The sequence below is a fragment of the Argiope bruennichi genome, chromosome X2 (assembly GCF_947563725.1).
Source record: "Argiope bruennichi chromosome X2, qqArgBrue1.1, whole genome shotgun sequence".
Lineage (NCBI taxonomy): Eukaryota > Metazoa > Arthropoda > Arachnida > Araneae > Araneidae > Argiope > Argiope bruennichi.
This window is the reverse complement of record NC_079163.1, coordinates 11,402,146-11,425,649: the sequence shown is the minus strand read 5'-3', so window position 1 is coordinate 11,425,649 and position 23,504 is coordinate 11,402,146. Positions and strand designations below refer to the sequence as shown.

At 28.9% G+C, this 23,504-nt stretch overlaps 1 protein-coding gene across 2 annotated transcripts in view; it reads right to left on the bottom strand.

Annotated features, from left to right (window-relative positions):
* LOC129960695 (neuropeptide CCHamide-1 receptor-like) overlaps nucleotides 1–23,504 on the bottom strand; it is a 277,351-nt gene that overhangs the window by 234,454 nt on the left and 19,393 nt on the right. Inside the window, exon 2 of one of the 2 annotated variants that reach the window (XM_056074259.1) lies at nucleotides 6,763–6,842. The exons of the other annotated variant lie outside the window; for it this stretch is intronic. The gene's annotated coding sequence lies outside the window, so the exon portion shown is untranslated. The remainder of the gene's footprint in view (nucleotides 1–6,762; nucleotides 6,843–23,504) is intronic. 2 annotated transcript variants of the gene reach the window in all.

Below are 23,504 nucleotides of genomic sequence, written 5' to 3'. Positions count from 1 at the left end.
ATTGGAAATATAAAAATGTCTATATTTTCTCCTCGGAATTAGCGAAATAGCGATACCTGATACTACATTTTCTACATTAATAATAAATTTCAAATATTCCTCTAGTTGTTGTCTAGAAATATGCAAAGTAATTTTCCGTTCTTTATCCTTTGCACTCGAAAAGTAATGATGCATAATTATACGTATATGAGAGTAAAGTTTCCTTTTAGGGCTTAGGAAGTTCAAAAATATTATTATAAATTTGTTATAATTCCTGAAAGTTCATGTAAGAACTTTGAGGCTTCTGTAATAATCATTATCCAAAAGAGGACGTGAAGCAAATTGCATCCTCCAGAATGGAAGTCAGACGTGACTTAAGAATTCAGAGACTTAAGGCAAAGAGATTCAGTCACTTTCCAAATGTGATTAAATAAGTTCTACAAATTTGTTTTAACAGATGGATAATGAAACTAATGAAATTGTTTCCAACCTTATAAATCTTATTTTCACGACTTTATAGTTTTTATGAGCTGAATGCCAAAAAAAGGGCATATTAATAGCACTATTTGCTATGTTATATTTTCAAAAGAAAATAAACATAAAATCACAGTAACAATGAATTTTTCTATTTCTCTATAATGTAATCATTGACAATTAGAAACATCTGGTTTAGAGCAGTTTTTTATCAATAACTTATTGGGTTCCAAATCTCGGTAAGGAAACATCTTAATGTAAATCTAAAATAATATGTGAAAAGCTCAATTATAAAAAGTAATGCATTTTTTATCCAAAATAATACATTTGAGAAAAAAAATGATACTAATTGCAATTGGATGTGAAGAGATGTGAGAAAAATTGTATCATTTTAATATAACCGATATCTAATATTTGGAAAAAAACTATATTATGTATCATTGAAAATAAATTGTATGTGGTCTAAACATGAAGTATATTGACCAATATGATGTGAAAATATAAGTTAAATTCTGTGATGATATCTTTTCCAAATTTCATTATTCCAACTTTAAAGTTTGTGAAATTGTTGAATTGTGAATTGTTGCCTCAATGCAAATTAGATTTATGCGATATCTAATTTAAGGTTTTTTTGAAAATTAATAATTGATTAATAAGCATAAAGCCCCGCAGGTATATTGATATAAAGCGCTAAAGAAAGCATACATGTTTCGTCAAGTGAAAATAAACTCATTGAATTTATTGTAATTATATCCGTCCTTATTTTCAATGGCCCAGTTTTTTTTCTAGAAATGCTATAAAATCTCCCTATTACAGATAAATAAACATGCTACTATCGTTTAAATCGAAATTTATTATTTATAAAAACAAATATCCTCATTCAAACACACTTTCAAATAAATGCCTGGGATAACATTTCTTGTTGATTTTAACCTAATTAGTCAAGTGATTCATTAGTAATTCTGAATTTTCTTTTCTAAGAACTCTTGAACAATGCAAATGATAAGAATAAACAGATAAACAACAGGCATTTTCAAAAAAAATCTATGCAAATTGTCTCTTACTTTTCTTATTGCCTTTATTAAATCCTCATAAGATTAAAAGTTACTGTTCAAGAGCCTAATTATAAGTATAAAAACATAAAAACTTCCTGAACATCCTTTTAAACTAAGTAAAAAATTCCTTTTTCTTAAAAATAATGACCATTTTTTGCGTATTCACCACGAAATAAAGATGCTTTCGTATTTATTATTGTTACTTCCGTGTTTACACTTCAACGGTGATTTTTTTTTTTTTTTTTTTTTTTTGTAAAAGAATTTAACTTAGATATTGCTACATATGAATTTTCAAACTGCTCTTAAAACCAATTGCAGTGCCCATCTACTTTATTTTAAAAGTTTTTTTTTTAATTTTCTACATTCCGGAGTCAAGAATAATGTTTGTTCCCATTCTTTTTAAGTCAGAAATATCTCAACTTAATATTGTATTTTAAATTATCTTTAAAAAAATTAATCTCTGGATGAAAAAATACTTTCTAATTCTATTAGTGCTTTTTCTTTCATTCATGTCTTCAGGTCATTTTTTTAACTTACGGCATAAATCAATCAAAAGCCAATAAAGTAGTGAACTAATTCATTAAGCCATTGCTATTATTTGAAAAACTGAACATATCTCAATTAATTAATTTTAAAAAAAATATTGTATTTTAAATGCATTTAAATACAATTCAAAATTTGTTATGGATACTTTGTCTTCTTTCTGCTACTTTCTTCAAAACTATTCTTTTTTAATCGACTGCAGTCGTAAGCAATCCATGCTTTCAGAAATCGATTAGTTTTCCTTGGCAGAAACCCCCAATAAGTGCCGATAAATTCACGGAAGCTCTCTGGTGCTCTGTAGGAAAACAGATTTACAGCTTAACGGCTTTCGTCGAGGGATTGGAACCGACTATCATACTCACTGGAATAACAGCCGAATAATAAATAATTTAGTAACCAGTTGAGAGAGATTTCATGAGCTAACAATTTATGACGGCAAGCCTTAGACTCTTTATTTACACTTTCTTCTATTCTCTCGTGTTCGAAGTATTCGATGGAAAAATACTACATTAGCCAAAAATTTCGACCTCCAGATTCTGATAATCTTTAGGTTATAGACCTACATGAGTTTGAAAGAGTCATTTTAGGTATAATGTCCGAAAATAAATATGAAACTGACAAATAGAACAAGCTATACGGATGAAATTTAATGTGGGATCTTAATTTCAGAGTTGTAAATTTGTCAAATTTTCATCAAAATAGGTGAGAAATATGTGTTGAAATTCGTCCGTGCGAGAGTGAACATGAAAATCTCAACACAGAAATTAGTTAAATATAAAAAAAAAATGTTGGAAGAGTCAAATGACTTTAGAACAAGGAGTACCTGAGAAGGTGACTACAGTGCTCATCAGTGTACACTTAGCGAGCTGAGAAACATTGCTTTCTTAGACATTCTAAAAGAAGACGAAATATACTTCCCCGCTCTTTTCCAATGTTATTTTCTACCACTTGTTTACATTAATTGCAACCGTATTCAAAAACAGTGAAATTAAAACTTTTCTTAAATCTTTCTTTTATTTCCTACGTTATTTATGTGCATGATAAACTGCTAGGATGTGTTTTTTTTTTTCGTATCTGTAGATTATAATAAATCTTCATTTCAATTTCCTTTTTCGGATTTTCTTTTGAAAAACACTTCAATATTTTCATTAGCTCTGACAATCATCATCACAGGGTAATCAGGAATATAATTAAAACGTAATAAAAGCATACATTTTTTAAATATTTGGAATAATTCACTATGTGATAGGATGTGATATTAAATCTAGAAACACGCTAGAGTCCCGTTTCACCAACCAGTTCATTACTGCGAGTCAGATTAACAAATGACATTTTTAAATACTTTACCAGGTGATACATAATAGTTATTACTTTTGGAGCATGATATTTGGTTAATAGTGAATTTCTTCTATAGTGATGTGAAGGCGTTTCACGTCAAGTATAGAAGAAAGCAGAAACGTCGAAGCTGATGTCAAAGAAGAAGAGAACGTACTCAAAAAATAACGATTCTGATTCAACAAGAAGCGGAGTCTATGGAAATGGAGGAAGTTGCTTATCTCAAATCCTCCAGGATTGATTTTTCTATAAATATACATATTTTGATCAATTACATTGAAGGTGCGAGAATGAATATCCTTCATTCGTACATCTGAAGGACTAATAGAGTTACTGAGCTTTGAAGAGTACCAATTCGACTAATTCAAAATTTGTCCTATTGGTAATGATATTTTGAAATTTCCGATAATGAGATAAAAACTGTACGGCTAGATCTTATCCCTGAAATAAATTCTTTTCAATTAAAGTATATTTTAATAATGTAATTATTAATGTAAAATGAGTTAAATAGGATATTGAACGCTCTGCTTGAAGTGGATGCTCTACTTTCTACAGTGAAATTGAATTGCTTTTACTCGTACTAAAGTGGTTTCTAAATCTTAAAATATTTTCTTCTTTGTGTCAAATATTCAGTTATTTCTGTTTTTTTAAAGGCTCATTCTCGCCTTTTCTCATCAAAATTTGAAATAGAAAGATTATATGTTATATCAAATTGAAGAAATAGTTAGATGCAACACCTTTTTTGCAATATTTCACGAAATAAAATGAATTTTTACTGAATTTTTTTTAAAAAAAGATAGAACTCTGAGGTAATCAGAAACGAGCAGAAAATAAATTCTGAGGCAATATGCAGCAGTTTCCCATCATTCCAACTATATTCTCTTCAAATGTGTTCTCTACTATGATCAAGAATTAAAACATGTGTTCTCAATTACCCCATAGTTTATGCCATAAACTATGGGGTAATTGGGAACACATCGGTATAATCCTAAATTTTCCTGTTAGGTAGATTTTTTTAGTTAATAATTTAATTTTATTAATCGACAATGTTCAATGAGCCTTGTACAACATGAATTATACCTTCACATAAATTTCAGGCTAGTTTTCCATTTCATACGATGACTTTAAAATGGAAAAAATTACAAGGTCTGCAAAATTCGTTCCCAGTTATACCAACTGACTCTGATCTTATCACTAAAATCATATATCTGCATCAAATTTTGGGATCAAATGTAAAGTTTTGTCTGTTGATCTTTCTTTTTGTGTGTATGCAAACATAATAATTCAGAACTCAGAAAGCTTAGTGATCATCTGAATCAAAATTAATCTTAGTACAGGATCTTTGTAGATATCAAATTTCAAAGTTGGTCGATACTTTATGGTCAAGGTAAATTTTGAACCAAGGTGGATAGTGTACCAAAATGCATATACAACTGCCTCTACTAAGAGGCGAAGCTAGAGCATGAAGCCTGACTTAGGAAAATAATGATGGAAACATTTTCTCTGAACAAGAAGTTCTTTATTATTATTTTATAAATTAAGAGAGTTTTTCCACAAGGATCTGTTTAAATCAGAAAGAAAAAGAAAAATGAATGCGTTGATTTTTTTATTTGAAATTGCAATAATAGCTCACGGGAAGAACTACACTAAAGTCTAATGTCATGGAAAATAGGTTTAAAAAATTAAATAGTGTAATTTAATTCTTTAATTCACCTTCTTTCAATACGTTCCAAACGTCTATATACTCCCACTGATGTGGTGTGGAAGTTTGGAAAAGGGGTGCCAACTCAAGCGTCGTTCTCGTACTCTGACCGTGGTTCAAAATTACGAAATCCGTCCCAAAACAGCCCTAGTGTTGCTTTACAACGGGACGTTAATATAACTAAACTTTAATGTCCTGCAAATACTTACCTTGAAGTGGAAAGGTCAATAGATAGAGAAGGTAATTAAAACACCCTTTATTACCGTTTCTTCAATTTGATACAAATACCTATAATAAATTACTTACCTTTGGAAAGCTCAACAAACAGAGAAGATAAATTTGCTGCCGAGAGTACTAAAACGAAAGACATCTTGAGCCTTAGGAGAGTCATCAACAGAAGCTGTTTGTATCTGTTGATGAACTTTCTAATCATATATTCACATATTTTTATTTTTATTCTCATGTTGATCAGTTTGAAAATTCAAGATTACTAATTCGACTTCAAGAATTTATTTTATTATAATATTAGAGGATAACTTCGAGTTAAAAGAAAATATTTATTGTACATAAGGTTATTTCTATTAAATCATATTTTGCTTGATAATTACTACTACTGAACAAGAAAATAAAATTTTCTTACGAGGACTAAGAAAAGTAATTCAGCTTCAAACTAGAGAGAGTTTCAATCATTTCTATAAAATGTAGAAAGTAAACTGGAATCGATAGCTTTGAACCGAAAGAATTTCGATGTCGTTCAAGGCTGATAAGAGATTAAATTATTTCCAAAAAATAATAAAGCATTAGAACAAAGTTTAACAGAATTCATAATTTGTTTTTGTTTTTTCAAATTCATTGCTCAATTTCCATTTTAATGAAGTGAAACATTCTAAAAACCACTTTGTATTTATTATCATTGCATCTATATAGTTAGTTTATGATTCTATTTTCTTTATTCTAATTTTATATACTTTTGACTGCATAACATCCTCAAACCTCTCGGAGAGGAGGGTGTTAACATAGAATTTCTGATTGTAAAGCTGGTTTATAAGTAATAAACGAGTTTCTAACTCCTCTGGTGGTATTGTCATTGGCTAACAGCTCAGCCATGAGATGCTTATAATGAGACTCCTTTTGAATGATTCATATATCCGTATAATGATTTGTTTACGGATCTTTACACAAATTTTATATTCTTTTACAAATGTCTCAAAAACTTCAGCATCAGCAGAAAATGAATTGAATTTTAGCAAAGTAAGAGTTTTAAGGGACGTTTCGCATTAATATTCTTAATATTAATTTTCTGAGCTTTATTTTCTTATTAAATTAGAAAATGGATACGCTGTTTTTGATTTATGCATTACATGAAGTTAATAAAATTAAATTCACATCATCACTTTAAAGATGTTCTGAAACAAGAAAATAAATTAAAACCTTCCTAAATAACTTATTAATGGCGTTGAAGATGAATGTACTCTTCAATTTTACTTTAAAACAATGTCATCCGAAGTCTATGATCTTTAAAATAATATCTGATACTTCACATATAGTTAAGAGACAAAAAAAATATATATATAATCTAAATAATTTATTGACTAAAATACAATTTTTCCTCTGAATAATGATTAATTTTAAAACTAATTTAAACAAATGGTTAAAGCATAAAAAATTGCATACCTTCTTCACTTATTTGTTTCCCACTTCTTGCCGGAGCTGCTGATTGATTATTCAAATTTCAAGCATCTTCAAGTGTGTTCCTAAAATATCAAGTAAACAACTTACTCTCATTTGTGTTGCTCATTTAATTATTTCGTTTTGGCAACAGTGTATAATTAGCATAATTAAAAGGCTTATGCATAAATCAATTCCTCTTGTAATTTATCCACTATAATGTAGCAAGCTTTTATGTTTTACGAGTGACACAGCGGTGTCCATTTATCTTTTCTAAGCTCTAAGGGGGATATTTTTTTCTAAAGCTAAGTCAATTATAAGGCTCTCCGGCATTCCATTCATCAAAATTACACCAGCCCGAAACCTCATTAATCAATTCAAAAAGAATGTGGCTTCCTAAGGTTTGATTTACCGTAACGAGGATTCTCAAAAAAAATAATAGTAAAATAAGAAATCTGTTTTACCCATTCTTCAATGATTTACCATTGAATGTTGGTCGCACATAAGGAAAAAGCAAAAATAATGTATCAATGCGAAAAATAAAAGCTCCATGGCTTCGCATTTTCCTCACAAGTAAATTCCGAAATATTTAATTCATTTATATCTCAATTCAGTCATAATAATTAGATTCAAATAGATTTTTTGAACGAAAAAGCAATTAATGCTTTTTTGTTAAAAAATGAAAATGAAAAGATTCAAATTTTATATATCCGATTAGATAAAAAACAGCATTTTATCATCTGATCGCTGATTTCCTTTTCTTGCCGTTTACTATCAATCTTTTTTATAAAGATGATCATCAATATGTTTGATTCTCCTTATTTACTAGAATGTTGTATATTATAATATATTTCTAAGATACATATTTTTGTCAATATTTCCTTTCAATCGTAGTTATTATTTTCAATAAGATTTTTTTGAATCATTTTAAATATTATTAACAAGTTAAAAAGACTCAAATCTTTAAGAGAGTGTTTAATTTTAGATTTCTAGGATTTCATAAAGTAGTAAAAGGTATCATGACTATTATACGACTATTTATTTCATTTTATTACCATTTGTTATCAATCTCTTAAAAAAAGATAATTAATGCATTTGATTCTACTAATTGAAAATATTTATATATTCTGAAGGAAAACCAAACAGAATATTTTGTCAAGATTGACAAGAGTTTTATTTGTTACAAATTATTATTCTCTTCAATCAAGAACTTTCCAGAATACCAAAACTAGTTCGAAGTAAATCAAAAGAAAAGCAAATAGATTTAAAAAATGTTCAGTACATTCGAAATTTAAAAATAAAACTGTATCATGCATAACATTGTATAAGAATGCACATGCAATATATTTCATGTTATACACGAAGTGTTAAACTATTTTGTCTTACTGGAAATTTTCAAATCAAACATTTAAGACACTAAAGCCAGTCGAATTTTAAGTCAATAGAATTTTCGTAAATTATAATCAATTTTAAATTTAAAAAATCAAAATAGAGAATCAATTTTTTTGATAGGGAACAATAAAAGATGCTTTTCAGAATTCTTTATTTCTGTGTCATCCTAGTCGTTATGATGATTAACCCCTTTTTATAATTTTAAAAATATTATTTTGAAATTTTTATTTTGACTTTCTCAGTACATAACAGCGTTTGAAAAGATGGCAGAGATAAAAGTATTTCTTAAGTGTATAATTTGGCCATATGTTGTATAAATTTTTCGAAGTTTCGATATGCAAATCAAGGGAATAATTGGTTAGCTAATCAAGAATATAAAGAATTTTTTTAAGTATTTAAATATCTCTTAGAAATCGAGTTAATTGGATGACAAAAATTGTTACAAATGCAACAGCACTTTTCCAAAATTTTACATTTCTTAAATATTAATAGATAGGCTTTTTTACATAATTCAACATTTTTTCCTCCAATGTCATATAATCAACAGCAGAATTTCTTTTCACACTTTCAACGCTACCGACGAGCTATCTCGTCTTTCAGATACTTCTAATTACAGGTATCTGTGGACTAAAATTTGTCTCTTATGTCAGTTTAGATAAAAGTAAAAGTATTCTTCAGATATGTATTAGAAAGTTCAACCTATCTAAACTGGCATAAGAGACAAATTTTAGCCCATAGAAACCTGTAATTGGAAGTATCTGAAAGACGAGATATCTCGTGGAAAGCATTGAAAGTGTTAAATGTATATACTATATATGAGATATGCAGAATAAACTATATTCACTTTCATATGACTTTGACCCTACAGATCAAATTTTTTCTCTTCATTATCATGTGTTAAGTGCATGATTTTTCAAGAATTCACATTACATAAGTTAGATTATAACATGGTTAAAAAACACACTTAAAACTCTGTTTATACTTATTTTTTGAGACTTCCGAAAAGCTATGTATAAATAAAAAGAGGTACAATCGGAATTTAAATATATGAATTTAATTTTAATAATGCAACTAATGCAAATTCATTTAATAATTTTAAAGTTTTAGATAGTACTAGTATATTACTATATAGTATTGGAAATAATCAATAAGCTTTATATTAAAAATTTATCAATTTAAAATTAATAATTTAAAAATACTAATTTATAAAATATAAACTTTTGTCATAAGAACCAGAAAACTAATTATTGCAACTCTTGAGTTCTAACTACATAGATAAATTTAAATTTTAGACTTCAAAGAAAGTACTTTACACTTAGAAGACATTCTTAGATTTTTAAGAAAAAAGCAGAAAGCCACTTTAAAAAAAATTGGATACTCGAAGACAGAAATTCGAGAATGACTGGCTTATCAGATAGACCACGTCAGAGAAGTGACTCCCATTGTCCACACCCCACCTCCAGCCATGGGATCTTCCCAAACATTCTATTCTTCCAGTGTCTGTCATTTTACTCTTTTTCCGGTTCTATTCTTCCGGCAAGGAAGAAAAGAACATTATCCAACTCAGATTCTAGGAAAGCCTTCTTTTTTAATAATAATGGAAAAATAATGACTGAGGCAAAAAAAAAATCGAATTTTAGAAAGGAGCAGGATTAAAACATTTAATATAAGCATTCTTATACAAAGTGCAGCAGCAAAATGGGCGAATTTAAACACTCCGATCAAGAAAATCAAGCAATATAAATATACAGTATATACAATACAATAACAAATATAAGTAACAATAAGCAATATAAAAGAAGGCATATTTTTGGCAGTTTGGGTTAAACACTTAAAAAGAACACACACATTCATGTAATGCTTTTAACAGCAAAAACTAGCCAGCTCCCATAAAACTGGACTTCTGACAAATGCTTGCTATATTCTTTATGCCTCATCCCTCTTTTTTTTTTTTTTTTTTTTTACTTACATTTTTCTTTCTCGTAGGATTTTTTTCCATTTTGTTTGTATGAATGAAAGAAACTGGATACTAATGTGTAAGATGTTGTTACTGATTTTTTTTTTATACAGAGGTATGCCCTTTGTCAATCCCCAACTGTATTTTTACAGTAATCACATGAAACGCCAAAATAAATGGTGATATTTTATTACCCTGTTTTTCTATCAGATAGTATAATAATCATCAAATAATTCTCTAAAAAGTTTTTGCGAATTTTTCAGACCTCACAAACTTCAAAAATTATATTTTTATGTGCTTGTTTGTGAACATGATAGTTGTAAAGCACAGAAAGCCAAATCGATAAATTTGACATAGAGTTTTATCACCAGAACTGCAGATGCGCATAAAATTATGGGCCTAATCTATTATAAAATTGATTGTCTCTCAAGGCGTCTGTTTATGTATATTTATGCGAGAATTGTGGTTGAGTCCTAATGGCCATCACCGGCCTCGGTACAACCCTTCCCTAAGGAAGTACCCCCATCATCAATGAGAGGAGACAGACCCCGATCTTTTCGTATACCCACTGGAGTGTCGAGAACCAACTACCCTGCCGGAAGTTTTTCATCCTCAATTACGAAGTCCCCCCTCGTGGGACACCCAATGTATGTAAATTGTTTTCACGAATTTTAATCCTACTTTGCACTGTACTCCTCTTTCAAGTAACTTTAGTCGCTTTGATAATTTAAAAATAGAATAGAATCCATTTTTGCGTATCTTGTAAATTTATTCATTTGTCATGCATTTCGTAATCAAAGTATATAGACTGCATTCTTTTAAGACGTTATAACCTTAAGGGTACTTTTCACATTTTCAGCTAAAACAAATGAACAGAATATTTGGAACTGAAACGAAATAGATAACTAAAACTTTACTAAGTATATCTTTAGCCATATTCACAAATTTGACAGATTCTCCTCATTATTTAAATAATAAGCTAGCTCAAACCCACTCATTGTAATTTCATTTTTATTTAATGATATCACAGAATTGCACTAAACAGTTTTGTTACTATGTTTAGGAAATTAATAAAGGTTTGTAGTCTCAACTCCAACAATTATCCCTGTTTTAACTCTTAAACTATGCACACTAATTTAAGAGCCAACTGGCATGTGATCCTAACTAATTAATTCTGCAGTCTCCTGCTCATCTAAAGCTCCTGAACACAAGTTCTGTCTTCAGAGCTTAAAGCGTACCTCATTATTTAGCAGCAGGATGCTAAACAATACAAGTGAAAGAACACGTTATTAAAGTAGGAATATATCAGTAGCGAAAAAGTACAAAATTAAATCAACATAAAATAGATGTTCGAAAACAGGGGGGATAACATAAACTAATAATTTAATAACGGGAACGGCTTATTTATCAGAATTAATCATATAACTTTTTATAAAATATTTTCCAAAAATTAAAGAAATATTACTTTTACGATTAACCCATTACTGATTCATCCGAAATTTAATTCAAATAAAATAGTAGGTAAATCCCAATCGGGTTTCGAGAAAGATTTAAATCTTCTTGAAGCTTTTTTTTAAGGTTCTGCAAATAAGCTGCTTTAACAAACAGAATTTACTCCAGAAATATCTTTATTGTTAAATGTAAGAGCTATTAATTGCTCATTAGTACCCTTTGACTTTCATAGGAAAGAAGCAATACAAGTGAGAGGGAAACAATATTTTTCTTTGTAAATAATAAATAATACTGTTCTTGTAAACGAAATCCATCCATTGAAAGTTAAATAAACTTAATGGCTGTAAATCGGAATTTTTACAACAGTAATGAGGTTTTTTTAAAAAAATTTTAACACATTCCTATAAATGGAATAAAAAGGAAAACTATTTTTAATCAAAAAATAAGAGTAAAATAATTGCAAGGCCCTGAAAAAACATTTAAAGCAAATTTAATTTTTTTACATTTTTATAATATACTTCAACTTTTAATTATTCTTCACGAATTCTCTTTCTTATCATATTCATTAAGATTTAATTTCTTTAAAATTTTTCGGAGCTTCGCACTTTCATGACTTTTCTTTGCTGCCCATATTTATTATTTTAAAATAATTACTACTTTTTAGCACCCTAATCTTAATTTACCCTTTAAATTTGATGATTTGCTACTTTTTAATAATCAATATATTTTACAACTAATTGTTATAAATATCTTGCTACCTTAAAATCAATTATTTTATCTTATCAAATTCACTACCACATCGTATCACAAAAATGGAATTAAAACTACTCAATAAAATTATAATTAATCTCTGAAAAGAAATATCAAAATATTTTATTGCATACAGGAACAAACAGTTCATGAATGAAAATTCGATTACTAAATTAAATCTTTAAGCACATCAAACTACTAAGGTTGAATAAAAGACTAAAAATGTTAAGTAAAATCTATTCTTCAGAAAAACTGATATGGGTCATGTATTACATACCAACGGTTAAACATTTTTTTAAACATTTAATGATATTCTCATCTTTTTTGGAAAACTACAGTTAATTTGCTTTGCAATCAAAATGTATTTAAAAAAATCATATTTGTATAGAAAATATTGTTTATAATTTATTTTTAAATATGGTAGAATATTTATTCTTGCATCTGTCCCCCCCCCGGGGAGTACCTCGAAATGAGGATGAGATGTTTCAGGCATGGTGATTGGATCTCGTCATCCTGAAGGGTACATGAAACGGTGGGGTCTAGCTCCTCCTATCGATGACGGGACGTACTTTCTTAGGGAAGGGTTGTACCGCGGCCGGTGATGGCCCTTAAGACTCAACCACAGTTCCCGCCAGCGTTGCTGTTGCGGCGGTACGATCATTCACTATTATTTATCCGTGTGCCTTCTGGAGGGTTGGAGGGTCAGTGATATGACTATTCTTGCATCTCGATTTCTCCAAAGACCTCAGAGCTTAGTGATAAGACAATGAACTCTGTTCAAACAATTCATTTACTTGTTAAATTAAATGACTTAAATTGTGGAATTTTTCTTCTTGTACTTTTCAGCTCTGGCTAAATGGCGACAACAATTAAATTCTCGAATTAATATGGATCCATATCCTGAAATCACAACGAAAAAGTCATCTTTGCCCAATGGTACAATGATAATAACATAAAAGCAATAAACGCTAGAACTCAGAAAATGAGAACTCAGTTAATGGTGAGTATGGTGTAGTCCACTTGGTGAGTTCTTTCCCTTCGGGAGGATATTCGCAGGGGTATTTTCAATCATCGAAGAAACCTATTATCGAATCTTTCCGCACAACAGAATATCAGCAAACACTTTCTTATAAACATCTCCAACGGAGCAACAAATCGACCTAAGTTTAATTTTAATGTTTCTCAATTTAGGAAAATATACCATTGAACATTTTTGTGTGAGCATTTGATCATTTTATTGAAATTTATTTTTAAAAAGTTAAGGTAAGATTTAAGAGAAAAAATTCATTTGAAGTAAAAGAATTCAATTTTATATTCGCGTTCCAAATATTTTTAATTGCAGCCAGTCACTCCGTAACCACAGAACTAAGCCGTCTAAACAGGGATTATTACATCTGGCTGACATTTAAAGGATTTCACTTCGAAACGGCCTGGTGAATAGAAATAGAACGCTGATTCAAAAGACTTTTAATGTTTTCAAATAGTAATTTTCCATCAAATCATTTAGAAGTACTTTAGTATCAAAGTACAAAGAAACTTCTCACTTTTATGTAAATATTGGAAAGATAAACTTCATTCTTGTTCAGTTTGAATATATTCTACCTTTGAAGCAACATCTACCAAAGACAAATGAAACGAATCAAAATCCTTGAAACGGCAACGAAATCCACTTAGTTTTCACTCTCTTTAATTAGTTCCTGTTTTCAAATGAAATTTTGATAAATTAATTATTTAAATCCAATTAAATTTTGCTTTCAGATAAAATACGCCTATTATATAGGGCCGAAATAAGTGATTTCCAGCTAATTCGTGTGAATTATTCAGGAATCCCAAATCTAGTTTGATTCGAATTGTTAAGCCTTGCTTGAATCACATTTGATTTCTGTTAGCCAGTAGAAAGAGTACGACGAATCAACTAACGATAATATATTTTCGAGTCTCCTTCGGGATATATTTATACAAGGAAATGGAATGCTCCAATAAACATTCTCATTCTTCATTATAGAGGAATATCGGATTTTTCAACTCGAATTTTCTCCAATTTCTATTTGGCATATTTTTGAAAAGATTTAACTTTTTCCACTCATTACCACCTACCAACCCGAGTTTAGTTTAGTTATATCACGACTAAGGATTGCAATACCGGTATACCGGGATACCGAATACCGATATTTTGAGTCATTTGTACAATTTTGTAATACCGGTATTCACAAGTTTAAATACCGGTTTTTCGGTATTTGCTAGAAATTTTTTAAATTGTCTCCACTATATGTTCAGGGATCGCCAACATAGCTGAATAGTATACGTTTTTGTTTTTTTATGTCTCCTTAACGGGCGAAATGAATTAGCTAATTAATGGCTTAATTAATTGCTTAAATCTAAATTAGCGAAACATGGATTATCCCTGAAAGAAGATATTTTATCCATAACGACTAATGGAGCAACAGTTATGAAAAAAGTTGGAAAGTTGATTGGTGCAAATCAGCAATTGTACTATGCTCATGGAATTCAATTAGGAGTAATAGATATATTATACCAAAAAAATATAGAACAGAAGAATCCAAATACTGTGGATACAGAAACTTCGGATTCCGACATTGAAGAGAGTAAGAGTGAGAGTGATATTGACAATGAAGATAATGACAATGTAATTGTTGAAGAAGATATTGCTAATGAGATTGAAATATTAACACATCAAGAATTGCTTCTCATAATTTATAAAGTTCGAAAAATTGTTAAGATATTTAAACGTTCTCCTACAAAAAATGACATATTACAAAAATATATACTAACTGAAAATAAAACAGAATATATGTTAATAATAGATTCTAAGACACGTTGGAACAGTTTACTACTAATGATGGAGCAATTTTGGAAATTTAGAAAACCAATCCAAAAAGCAATAATCGACTTAAACATGTAAATTAATTTTTCAGATAGTGAATTCGACTTAATATCCAGAACTATATCAGCTCTACTTAGAATAAAACTGACTATAGAGGCATTATGTCGGAGAGATTTTAATTTATTAACTACTAATGCAACAATAAATTTCATGTTTCAGTCATGAATGAACAGCACACATCACTATCTGAAGAATTATATATTACATTGAAAAATCGCACAGAAGAAAGACATACCGAAATAAAACGTATCTTATGGTATTAACATAATTATAATGAATTTAAAAATGAAAATGAAAAAGAAGAAAAGAAAAGAATTCAAATCTGATTAAGTTTATAGTAAACTTTCTTAAAATTATTTATCCACAAACCTATTCACATTGTGAAGAATTCGGTTCAGTTATCCAAGATTATGATGACATTAATTTCGATAGTGAAAAGGAATTGTCTCTTGAACAAAAATTAGAAGTAGCGATAAATAAAAAAATTTCAATGAACCAAAATACAATACAGAAATCAGCTATATCCAAAACCTTCCGACGAGAAATTGATTTATTTGAAGATTATAAGAAGGAACTTAAGGATTTATAAGAAGGAACTTAAAGGTAAATACTTGGAAAAAGTATATCGCGCATTGCTAACAGTACCACCAACTAGCGTAGATGCCGAAAGAGCGTTTTCGACAGCTGGTAATTTTTACATAAAATTACTTTTCAGGCTTAATGACAGCACAATTGATGCATTATGTTTTCTAAGACCGCATTTCAAAAATTTGTAATAGTACCACAGACTGAATAGTAATATTTACACTTTTTTTGTGATTTAAATAAATTAGTTGTTCCTTTACTTTTTTGTGATTCTTTATATACTTTTATAATTTATAAATTACATATTATTTTTTGTGATATTTACACTCTCTTAATCTCAATATCATCTCACTCTCTTAATCTCTTTGTGATATTTACACTCAAATAAAACAAAGGAACACCTGTGTTTTCTTTCTTTTTCAAAAATTTCTAATACCTGTATTAAAACCGGTATCTCGGTATTAAGATCTAAAAAATACCGAATACCGGTATTGAAATTTTGGTCCGGTATTGCGATCCCTAATCACGACATACGTCCCGTTTTAAAGCAACACTAGGGCTGTTTTGGGACGGACCTCGTAATTCTGAACCGCGCTCTGATGGCGAGGACGATACTTGAGCGGGACACCAGCGGGACTTATCACCCCGAAAATACGTACTTGTTAAAATTTCTGTTACGGATTCCAGTTGGAAAATAAATTAAAAAAAACTAAACGTGTTTTTATTTGATTGTAAATAAAAAAATCTTTTGATTTAAAATAATTATTCAACATATTTTAAATTGAATATTTCTTGTAAAGACTATTTTTATTGTAAATAAGGCGTTTGTTTTAAAATAAGCATTCAAAATATTTCAAATTGAATATTATTTTTATAAAGAAGATTTATATTGTAAATAAAAAGACGCTAAATTTAAAATAATCATTTAACATATTTCAAATTGAATATTTTTTTTTATCAAGAAGGTTTTTATTGTAAATAAAAAGTCGTTTGATTTAAAATAATCATTTATCATATTTCAAATTGAATATTTTTTGTAAAAATATTTTTTTTTTTTTTTTTTTTTTTTTTTTTTACTATTATTGCTTACAAATCTTGGAGAATCTGGAAGTAGAACGTTTTCACGCTCTGAATATTATTAAAGGCATTTTCATTTGAAGCAACAATATATAGATAGATTTTTTCCTTGGTATACCGGAACTCATTAGCGCAAGAACAATGTCGGGCAATGCTGCCCCATTAATCAAGTTTAAGAAGCTATTTCAGTACAATACCTACTCATAATAAATAAATAAAATATCCCGATTTTAAATTAAGCAATTTTCGTTCATAAACAAATGAAAGTAGCTTATAACAAGGAAATGAAAAATTTCGATAATAGGAATATTAAACAAAAACGTAGACACAAAAATTGTGATAAAAAGAAATCATGAAACATAGATGTGAAGTTATTAAGGAATTCACTTTTAATCTTCTGAAGAACATCGTCACTCATCGTATGTAGTAGCTATATAGCTAACATGTGACATACGACTTTTTGCCTTTTGAGTGACGATATTTATGTATCAAAATATAGTTTAGTGAAAATCCAATTCGGTTAATTTCAGTTCCTGTCCTCTCTTCCTAGATAATAAGATTTTGAACTACTATATTTTGAATAAAAATGCGTAAAACATATAATTCAAAGTAATTTAAAACCAAAACTGCAACGAAAACATCGAAGCAAAATTCTGTAACAAAATATTAAGTAAAAAAAGTCTTTCTTGTCTAAAATGTTATATAAATCCTTAATAAAAAAAACGCCATGCCAACCAAAAATCGTGTATTATCGTTGCAAAACGCATTTATCATGCTCTCTGTCATTTAATACTGACGATCTAAATGAAATGCTTAAGACTTTGGTCTTGTATTCGCATGATCCGTCGCATATCCGATGCTTCGTTTACTTCATTTAATAGGATTCGCATTCTTGGTTGCTTTTCTGTAGCAAATTTCAAAAAAGATCTATGGAAATTGTAATTTATTTAAATTTTAATCCCTATATTCTCGTAAACGGGAATATTGAAAGAGAAGGATTTCTTCTCTACATTTTTGTATTTATAGAAATTTAGAGGTGAAAAATGTGACAATGTTGCCTCTCTAATCCTCTAATTTACTATTCGTTTGAGGTTTTTCTATTTTCTGGAAAGTAGTTTTCCAATTTCATTTTTGCTAAAGGCATTATGAAATTTCTCGTAATCAATTACATCTTTAACTCTAGTAAACCGATTTTTTTTATCAACAAATGATATCCATTACCGCGAGAGGAAATATTTCCTGGAAAAGAAAATTTAATTAGATTCGGAAATCCGTGATATCCAAAATATATATAATTGTCTCTCAAAATATTTGTTTATCACTTTAAACATGCTCTTAAATGAATTACTGTTTCAACTTTCCATCTCTGCATTCCATTATTTTCAATTTATTGTACTCAATTTACAAGGACTGAAAAAAAAAAACAATTTCTGTGGCATCTCATAATTTTTATCGGCTAGTGTGTTTTTATCTTATTTTTATTTTGCTGCATATAAGTAAACAATTCGCTTCACTTCAAAAATATTTAAATTATATTTGCAAATATTGTATCTAAAAGCAATTTTTTAAATTTCTGCAATAGGATAATTAAAATTGATACGTTAGTGTACTAAGCGTAAGTAAGTAAGAGACTAAAATTTGCTTCCATTTATTATTATGTAAAGACTGAAAGATGATAAGGCGTTTCATATTTAGAATAATTCCGCTTAAATTATTAAGGTAAAATCAGGAGCTCGTTATCATTTCGCCAAAGCATCATTTGCTATGTTACCTGATAACTCAGCTCCTCCGCACTTTCTATAAATGGTTAAAATTCCCGAAACCTAAGATTAACTATCGATACTTTTAAATAAAGTTCTTGCATCGAGAGACATTTGTTCTATAGTTAAAACATCTGAAATCTACGAATATAGTTATGATAATCTGATATAGTTGTTCAGATCAGCAGATAAGTAATTTGAATACTAATAAAGGACTAAAAACTTTCATTTAATCAACTGCTTATGAACATGTTCTAATTCGAATCCTTATTCAGAATAAACTTTCAAGTCATTAATGAATCTTAATAATGAATCTTAATCTTAATGACTGTATTCAGTTTCTGAGCAGTATTCAAAACGGATTTCTTTTATTTACTAGTTGTTCTTATAGATGAGCTAACTAGAGTAGTCATTAAGCATTTGTCATTTCCATCAGGAAGCAAAATAATTTTCTATAATTTTTTCCTTAAATTTGAAGACAAAATATTTAATTTGAATCCGAATCTACTTCTTATCATAATCCTATTGTGCAAGCATGGTTTCAAATGATTTTATTCTTCTAAACAGTAACATTCGATCAATTAATTTTATTGTTTCAAAGATCAATAAAACATAATAAATTTTAAAAACATCATGCCGCTTTCCCTTATTTCTCAACCGGATCATAAATTTTACAAAGAATTTAGATTGAACATTTTATGAATTATCAGTAAAGAGAACTATACAGAGCTAATGTGAACATATATAAGTTTAGAAGATTCAGATAAAAATAAGAAAATTAATATAAAATAATAATATAAGTGAAAATTATTTGAGATAATACTATCTACGTTAGGTCTACATGGAACACGAAGTATCACATATAAGAGTTTATAAGATTCAGATAAAGATAAGAAAATTAATATAAAATAATAATATCAATGGTAATTGTTTCAGATAATTTTATCTACGTTAAGTCTACATTAATGACGAATTATCAATTACTGGTATTCTATAAAATCTACACTTTTCCTTTCCTCTTCTAGAAAATTGTTGGTGTATGAAGCAGAAAAGGCTTCACGATTTTCACTCTCTCTCTCTCTCTTTCTCTCTCTCTCCTTGTTGAAATGAAACATTGACACTATTAGAAAAGTTGAAATTTCGACAAATTTCTGGAAACTATACAAAAAAATGAAAAATATTGATATTTTTTAATTGGGAAATTTAAATATTCAGTATATTCTTAATTCAGATTTCTTAGAGTAAATCAGAGTTCAACAGGACACAACATAGATAAAAAAAATTAAGAACCTTAAAAACAGCTACATAAAAATAACAACGTTAGAAATAGTTATGAATGTCTACTTAACCAATCAGCTATGTTGATTCAGTTCTCATCAAGAAGTATGTGATAAATCATAGAAATGTGATGCGATTAAAGTGAAAACTTTATTCCCTGGTACTTCCTTTTATGCATTGAAAATCAAATTTCAGTTCAATTAAGATCAATCAGACTGTTTCTGTTAATAATTATTATATAACAGCACGGTATAGATCTCGTAATGTATGGATTGCTGATATTGCAATTTAGTGGAGGCTAAAATAAAAGCCATTGTCTATAGTGTAGCAAAAAGCTTTAACTATATTTAGGGATATTAGGGATAGAATTGTTTTTATTTTTATTTAACATTATTTTGGTTCTGCATAATTCATTTGCGCTCTATTTATGCATAAATTCTTTTGCCTCGCAGAGTTAAGTTGACGTTTGAAACTGCCGAGTTTCTCCACCAGTATAAAATTCTCAGCTGGAAAACAGCTTCTTTAATTTAACAAGCGTCCTAATATTTGAACATCGAAAAAATTTGATTGAAAAACTTACTGATAGAAAATTTCTCACTATATTTGATTCCAGATGGAAGATTTAAGAAATTTATCTAATTTTGGATCCCACGCACAGGTTTAGAAATTAGTTGTAGAAAGAGTCAACTTATAACATTCAAGAACCTTCTTGAGAAACGATATGAAGAGCCCTTTCTAAACTCAGCTGATTCAGTGGCAAATTCAGTAGTGAATTCGGCTGAGACCAGAAAAATAAAAAAATTAAGATTCGCCGTTTTTGACTCTGGTGCTATTCTTGTGATTTCCAAGTATTGTTTTCGGCTTTGTGAAACATAGGTATGTCAATTTATATCCTTTGTGCTTTTCTTTTACAATGAAGTTGTATTATTACCATCTTAATTAGATATTTAATTTAATTCTACTACCCTTCTTCAAATTTATACATTTATAAATTTATTGTTAATTTACAAGTGTTGTAAGGAAATTTTGGAAAAGCATTGAATGAACGTATAGAGCCTGTAGATAAATAGTAAGCGAAAAGTCAGTCATTACTGGTCTAATGATATGGAACTGAGAAAGCTTTTAAATTTAATGCTGGCATCATTTTGGTTAGGATGTATATTCCCGGTCAAAATTGCCATTTTGATATCAAACATTCAGGTATAAACAGGCTTCAATTTAGATCTCTAGTGATTACCTCTTTAGATAGAGGTATCGTTAGTCAGAAATTGCTGACGTAATAATCGACCAATTTCACCGCAATTTCCAGGAGACAAATGATACAGCTCAGTAATATTTAGAATGCATTCCTTAAATAAATATTTTTAGAATGACTATCAATGCATAATTCAGTCTTTTAAGTCGAATATCGTATTTTCGTGTAATAACTCAAGATTTCGATAAAGCTCAATTTTATAAATAAATATGGCATTTAAATCACATCTTATCAATTAGAGATTACACCTGATATCAGCCGATGGTGCCTAAATATTATGCATTTATGTGACCATCTTATGCATAATTGCTGGTTAGACCATCTATAACCATCTATGACTTTAATTGTATTTGGCATCTATGGCTTTAATTGTATCGTTTGCAAAAAACAAGATGTTAGTTTGCTGCTCTAAGTAACAATTTTTTTTTATTTATTTTTAATTGAACAATTTTTTGATAAATGCATTTTCTTGAAAAGATGCAGAATACCCGAGAATGCAAAAATTAAGTTATAGTCCAAAGGTTTTGCATATTTTAACTTATATCAAATTATGATTGAAATTATTATTGTACAGCCTTTAAAGCAAATTTAGAAAATATCTTCCTCGGAAAAAAAAGGTTTGTTTTATTACATATCAAAAGAATTATTAATACAAATAGACCCTTATTTGTTATAAGCGTTAAATGTTGTAAATAATTCCAACTAACGCTGAGGTTCATGCTGTTTACTTTCCTGCAAATAAAACGAATAGAAAGACTCAAATATTTTATTCAATCAAATGTGAATTGATGATTAAATTGAATTAATTTTAAAATATTAGATGACAAAGCACACTATGAAATGCTTAGCATATGTCAAAACGTAAACGTTGAATGTATCTGTTTTTTATTTGTTGATGAGATACAACTAAAAATATAAAAGGCCTACGAACAGGTTATTGAAAAGAATTTTGATGACAGGTCATTGAAAGAATTTTGTGCAGCTGCAGCCAAAAAATTATCTTTTAAGAATCGTTAGTTATTTTTAGTTCATTACTATACAAAGATGTAATTATTATTCGTTCGTTGTACATACAAAATTACAAAGGTCGTCTTCAAGATATTCGTTTCTAGAGGTGAAATTTTAACATTTAGCTCATTTATTTCTGTATGCATTAATATGTAAAATTTAATTATATAGTGAATTATATTTCATATATTTCACTTTTGAAAGCAAAAATGTTGTCTGCTTTTCTAAGTTTTTTCTAAAGGCATTTTTTAAAGATATTAAGAGGGATAATTCTCCTTTCAACTTCTTCGTGTATTAACACAATAAGCCACATCATTTTTTACTTAATATTATAATATATCAAGTATATAGTAGAAGGAAAGCAAGTATTTAGGACTTTTTTCTTTGAGAGACTGTACTCAAAATACAGATTCAGATCTTTGATAGATACCATTTTGCTAATAATTGGATGAATTTCAATTATTAAAATCATTGCCTTCATATACACAAGGAAATATGAACCAACAGTTATCTGAAGTCAGTCAACTGTTTGTTCCAAAATGGAATACCAATCAACAATTGTGATTATAAAACCATATGATAAATTTTATCCATCTAGTTCTTATCATTCGTTTCCCAGAAGGCACGGACGGACAGGCAGAAAAACCTTCAGTGGACAATTTTCAACCAAAATTCGAGGGAAACCTACTATCTTATAGATCACATACCAAGTTTAATCCATCTATGCAGCTATTTGTTCGAGTTCATAAACAAAAAGACAAAATTCTAAAAATGGTTTAAAACGTGTAGATTAAAATCTCGAGGTCGATTTTTATTTAACTTTCTCTTTCTATATATCACATACGAGAGAGTAAAAAAAAAGGACGCTTCTTCAGCATTCATCGAAGAGATTTTTTTAGAAACAAATTCTCCAAGAGAACAGAAGGGAAGTTAGATTAAACACAAATGTTTGAGATAGCAGTTTTATTTCATTTGATGTTTAGCGAAAATACAATAAAAATAGATTACAAGTATTAAAAATAATTTTTAAGGTTTGAAATGAGCTAATTCATCAGACGCATTTTAATTAAGGAGCATTATAATACTTTCTCGAAACATACTACGTATACGAACTCCTGGAAGTGGTCTCCCAAAGCTTTCTCGCTTACTTTCTAATAAAGGTGAATTCATGTTTTAGACGTGTTCTTTCCCCCAAACGATTGAAACCGACATTTGACACAAAACTACATTTTCAGTCCAAAACCCACATACCAAATTTCATAAATTTAAGTCATTACGTTTTTAATTGACATGTTTTTGGAAGTACTGACCGACAGATGTTCAACCTGT